This window comes from Tamandua tetradactyla, chromosome X (genome assembly GCF_023851605.1).
Source record: "Tamandua tetradactyla isolate mTamTet1 chromosome X, mTamTet1.pri, whole genome shotgun sequence".
Taxonomy (NCBI): Eukaryota; Metazoa; Chordata; class Mammalia; order Pilosa; family Myrmecophagidae; genus Tamandua; species Tamandua tetradactyla.
Window position 1 is genome coordinate 63,557,356 of NC_135353.1, and position 6,259 is coordinate 63,563,614.

Genomic DNA, 6,259 nt, shown 5'->3' on the forward strand with positions numbered 1-6,259 from the left:
TGAACTGGCTGTGAGTTTCCCCAGAACCATGAGTTCCCCAAGCCGCAGTGGCTGGTGCCCCTACCCAACAGGCTGCTGCCCAGAGGGGAAAGGAAAGAGACTTTACCAGCAGCAGGGGCTGAAAACAAGCAAATGCCAATTGTGGAATTAATTAACAAATTCTGACTACTAAAAATAGGCCCCCAGCTCAGGTGAACTTGGTCAAAGCAGAGGTCATTCATTTTTGCCCCGGCACCAAAGGGGCATGGCTGATGGAAAAAGAAAAAAAAAAAGGGAACAGGTTTTTGTGGCTGTGTTTCTACAAAGGCTTGACTGCCTTTGGATACAGCGGCAGGACTTCTCAGGCTGCAACTGCCTCAGGCATAAGCAGAAACAAGCTCATTTGAGGGCTTGTCCGGAGTCTGTGCATTTCCCAGGGGAGGGGTGAAGCCCAATTCAAGCGGAATCCCTCCCTCAAGGAATTCACACCCCAGGGTTTGGTAATTTGAAACCATTAAAACCAGCCTACAGCCTCTCCTCTGTCTCCACCATGCCCCAAGCAGGGAGAGTCTGCCAACGTTAAAGATAAAACCATCATCTTATGCTGGTGGGACCTGTAGGCAGACAAGCACCACATACTGGGCAGGATAAGAAAAACAGAGTCCAGAGACTTCACAGGAAAGTCTTTCAACCTGCTGGATCTCACCCTCAGGGAAAACCGAAGCAGGTGATTCTTTCCTCCTGATAGGAGGCCAGTTTGCTCTGGGAAAATCCGGCTGAGGTCTATAATACCTATGTAGACCCTCCTAAGGGTGGGGGTAAAAAGGCACCATACAAGCAGGGAAAGAAACAAGAAAACAAGAACTGAAAAATTCTCCTCTGTTAAACAAAACCTAAACTAGAGGTCCAGAAAAAGCTGAACTGGATGTCAAAGAACAGATAGACAACAAATTCATCCAGCAAGAAAACCCTAGGTAAGAGAAGTGAAAGCAATCCCTAGAATAAACTAATTAAGTTTATTAATAACTTAATAATTTAGTTCAATGAACTAAAATTGAAGATATGGCCCAGTGAAAGGAATAAACCAACAATTCAAGTGAGATACAGGAGCTAAAACAATTAATTCAGAATATACGAAGACATGGAAAACCTCATCAAAAACCAAACCAATGAATTGAGGGAGGATATAAAGAAGGCAAAGAATGAACAAAAAGAAGAAATCGAAAGTCTGAAAAAACAAATCACAGAATTTATGGGAATGAAAGGCACAGCAGAAGAGATGAAAAAAAACAATGGAAACCTACAATGGTAGATTTCGAGAGGCAGAACATAGGATTAGTGAACTGGAGGACGGAACATCTGAAATCCTAAGCAAAAGAAAATATAGGGAAAAAATGGAAAAATAGGAGCAGGGCTCAGGGAATTGAATGACAATATGAAGCGCATGAATATACGTGTTGTGGGTGTCCCAGAAGGAGAAGAGAAGGGAAAAGGAGGAGAAAAACTAATGGAAGAAATTATCACTGAAAACTTCCCAACTCTTATGAAAGACTTAAAATTACGGATCCAAGAAGTGCAGCATACACCAAAGAGAATAGATCCAAATAGACGTACTCCAAGACACTTAATAATCAAAATGTCAGAGGTCAAAGAGAAAGAGAGGATCTTGAAAGCAGCAAGAGAAAAGCAATCCATCACATACAAGGGAAGCCCAATAAGACTATGCACAGATCTCTCAGCAGAAACCATGGAGGCGAGAAGACAATGGGATAATATATTTAAATTATTAAAAGAGAAAAACTGCCAACCAAGAATTCCATATACAGCAAAACTGTCCTTCAAAAATGATGGAGAAATTAAAATGTTTTCAGACAAAAAAAATCACTGAGAGAATTTGTGACCAAGAGACCAGCTCTGCAAGAAATACTAAAGGGAGCATTAGAGATAGATAAGAAAAGACAGAAGAGAGAGGTGTGGAGAAGAGTGTAGAAAGGAAGACTATGAGTAAAGGTAAAAAGAAGGAAAATTAGACATGACATATAAAATCCAAAAGGCAAAATGGTAGAAGAAAGTACTACCCATGTAGTAATAACACTAAATGTTAATGGATTAAATCCCCAATCAAAAGACACAGACTGGCAGAATGGATTAAAAAAACAGGACCCATCTATATGCTATCTCTACTCAAAGGACATGAGGGCAAGGACACAAACGGACATTTGCTCACCAATGTTTATAGCAGCATTATTTACAATTACCAAGAGATGGAAACAGCCAAAATGTCCAACAACAGGCAGGTGGCTAAACAAACTGTGGCATATACATACAATGGAATATTATGCAGCTGTAAGACAGAATAAAGTTATGAAGTATGTAACATGGATGGACCTTAAGGACATTATGCAGAGTGAGATTAGCCAGAAACAAAAGGACAAATACTGTATGGTCTCATGGACAGGAACTGACATTAGTGAATAAACTTGGAACATTTCGTTGGTAATAGAGACCATCAGGAGATAGAAATAGGGTAAGATATTGGGTAATTGGAGCTGAAGGGATACAGATTGTGCAACAGGACTGAATGTAAAAACTCAGAAATGGACAGCACAATACTACCTAACTGTAATACAATTATGTTAAAACACTGAATGAAGCTGAATGTGAGAATGATAGAGGGAGGAGGGCTGGGGGCATAAAGGTAATCACAAAGAAAGATAGATGATAAAGATTGAGATGGTATAATCTAGGAATGCCTAGAGTGTATAATGATAGTGACTAAATGTACAAATTTAAAAAATGTTTTTGCATGAGGAAGAACAAAGGAATGCCATTACTGCAGGGTGCTAAAAATAGATGGTAATTAACATTTTAAAATTTCAAATTATGTGTGAGACTAAAGCAAAAAATGTTTATTTGGTACAAAGTTCATATTTTGACTGGTGCATCTCCTAATATAACTTATGTAGATAGTTGGTTGAACAACATAAGTACGTGGAACCTTGGGTAGGACATGAGATTTTGTTGGTTTGTCCAGAGTGATACCCCGATGAATCCCAGAGTGATATGATCAGTGAGTGGAAAAGTATTTGCAAAGTCCCCTTCAGGGAATGGTGAGAAAGGGGGAAAATTCAACCTCCCCAAGTTGAATTCTTGATATTCTCACAAGCAGTGTGGACAACCAAAGCTATAGGCTGAGCCCTCTGTCTTGGGGTTTGTTCACAAGAAACTTAACCCCACAAAGGATAGGTCAAGCCTCCTTAAAATTAGGCCTAAGAGTCACCCCCAGGAGAGCCTCTTTTGTTGCTCAGATGTGGCCTCTCTCTCCAGCCAACACAACAAGCAAACTCACCACCCTCCCTCTGTCTACGTGGGACATGACTCCCATGGGTGTGGACCTTCCTGGCAACGTGGGACAGAAATCCTAGAATGACCTGAGACCCAGCATCAACGGATTGAGAAAACCTTCTTGAACAAAAGGGGGAAGAGGGAAATGAGACAAAGTGTTAGTGGCTGAGAGATTCCAAACAGAGTCGAGAGGTTATCCTGGAGGTTATTCTTATGCATTAAATAGATATCATCTTGTTAGTCAAGATGTAATGGAGAGGCTGGAGGGAACTGCCTGAAAATGTAGAGCTGTGTTCCAGTAGCCATGTTTCTTGATGATGATTGTATAATGATACAGCTTTCACAATGTGACTGTGTGATTGTGAAAACCTTGTGTCTGATGCTCCCTTTATCTACCTTATCAACAGATGAGTAAAACATGGAATAAAAATAAATAATAGGGGGAACAAAGGTTAAAATAAACTTAGATTGAAATGCTAGTGATCAATGAAAGGGAGAGGTAAGGGGTATGGCATGTATAATTTTTTTTCTTTCTGTTTTCATTTTATTTTTCTATTGTCTTTTTATTTCTTTTTCTGAATTGATGCAAATGTTCTAAGAAATCATCATGATGATGAATATGCAACTATGTGATGACATTGTGAATTACTGATTATATATGTAGAACGGAATGATCATATATTAAGAATGTTTGTGTTTCTTTCTTGTAATGCTTTTTAAAAATTTAAAAATCAATTAAAAATACTAAATTGAACATTACAGATTATAAAGAATTAGTCAAGTTCCAAAAAAAGAAAATTGTTCAAGGTCACACAGTTAGTTAATAATAAAGATGGAATCAGATGCTGGTCTCCTGGTCACTTATTCCACAAAGTCTCAACCTGAGATTCATACTCTCCACACAATACACAGGCTGTTAAAATTCTTGGAGAAAAATAACATACAACCATGAAGATTGAGGCCACTGCAAATCAACAAGCTATAACTTCAGCAAAATGAGGCCAGTAAAATCAGCCAAGACCAGCTCAGGCAGGCGCCTTGTACGTAACAAATAGTAACGGGCTTTTATTTTGAAGGCAAAGAGGCACCCATACAGGATCCTTAGACAAGGGAGTGAACCTGTTTTATATACATCCCTCTGAGGGCAACATGTCCCAGAGGAACAACAAACCTAGCTTTAAAGAGGCACCAACCTGAAAAGAGGCTCACACAATGATAAGGCAGCAGCCCAGTCATCTACTCCACTTCTCCTCTCATAGAATCAAGACACAATGGTAAATATCAATGTAACAGACACGGTTATTTTTGCTCTCTTTTAGTCACGACCTGGAGTCTATGGATGACCATCGTGGACCCAAGGCTGTTCTTTGATTATACGTGAACCATGTGCATTTCTCCAAGGAAATGGTCAATTGTTTTCCACGGATTTTCAAACAGGTTCATGCCCACCTCCCTCCCGCCACCTTGAAAATAGGTTAAGAATACTGGTTTAAGGTCCATCCATTAGCAAGAGCATCTCTGATATCTCTATCTCAGTCCAGCACACAGTATCAGTCCCAACCCCCACAGTAGGTCAGCATTACCCTCCCCACTGCCCTCTTCCCTGATACACACGCGATGCCCGCACACGCGCACAGATCCACTCACGTGCACCTCCACATGCCCACACGCACACTCATATTCCCACACACGCACCTCTATAAATCGCCACGTGCACGCATACCCCCACGCACACATACGCTCATTCCCACACACATGGACCGCCCCACATACACACCTCTCTACACGCCTCCACAACACACGCATCCACCTTCACCAGACCAACCAGCCACATACACACGCATGCATCCCCACACACATCTTCAGGAGCCTTTTCCCCTCCTCCCCTCTCCAAAGCCGGTAGCTTCCCCCGCTCCAACTCCGTGGCAGCTAGGTCCCTCTTCTGCGCGGTGCGCAGAGCGTACTCTGCCCGAGCCGGCCGCAGCCCCACAGGCGGTCTAACTCGGCCACTGCTTCCCTCCTAACATCCCAAGAGACACCGGGCGGGGTGTGGCGCCACCCACGCTCGGCCACCAGGGCCTACAGATGAAACAGAAGTAGCCGCTTAGAATGAAGGAACTCCCTCGATTTTCCCTCCCTCCGAACCAGTGGAGAAAGTCATTTCTTATTCTTGCTGGCAAAAGTACTCACCTGATTCCTCAAACCAGTTTACTCTTTCTCTATTTCCTGCCAGCAGGGAAGGGATTCTGAGACCGAGCCAAGGTCTTTGGGGCAGGGAAGGGGAAGTGACTCAGAGAGGAGACGGCCCAGAGGGAGGAGCCGGCTGGAAAGGGGTGGGGCGGGGGTCAGTGAGGCGCGGTAGGCGAAGGGGAGGGAAAAGGAGGATAACACACCTGGGCGATGGTGATTTTGAGTTTGTCTAGAGCAGATCTAGAAATACCTCCAATTCAATCCCGACTTCAGGAATCGCTGAGCTACGTCATTCCCTCCACGCTGGTCTTTAAGCTTATCTACCCTGACCCAAAGTTAGCCATGTTTAATAAAGATCTTTGCTAAAATAAAAATAAAAATAAAAAAATAAAGACCTTTGCTAACAGCTCACCAGGCCCCATGAAATCTGGTCTGGGCACAGGCACACACAGTGATTAACCGATCGTATTCAATGGAGCCAATAATACCCTTTACCTCAGAGTTGCTGGGAGGATTAAATGAGTCACTGCCTCTTAAATGCCTAGGACAGTGTCAGGCACAAGTGAAGCAATCAATCAATGAGAGCTCCTATAATTAGGGAAGTGTTCATTTGTTGATTGTCTAGATTATGAGTCCTATAAGGATAGAGACTATATGTCTTATTCATGACTGAACTCCAGCACCTGATACAGAGGTTATCAATAAATTATTCGTTGAATAAATGAATGATTGGATTATAGCTTGG

General features: G+C 42.2%; 1 protein-coding gene across 2 annotated transcripts in view; it reads right to left on the reverse strand.

Moving 5' to 3' along the window:
• Nucleotides 1–5,625, reverse strand: part of LOC143671124 (uncharacterized) — a 57,580-nt gene extending 51,955 nt beyond the window's left edge. For both annotated transcript variants that reach the window (XM_077146093.1, XM_077146092.1), the window contains exon 1: nucleotides 5,515–5,625. The gene's annotated coding sequence lies outside the window, so the exon portion shown is untranslated. The remainder of the gene's footprint in view (nucleotides 1–5,514) is intronic.
• Nucleotides 5,626–6,259: the final 634 nt, after the last annotated feature.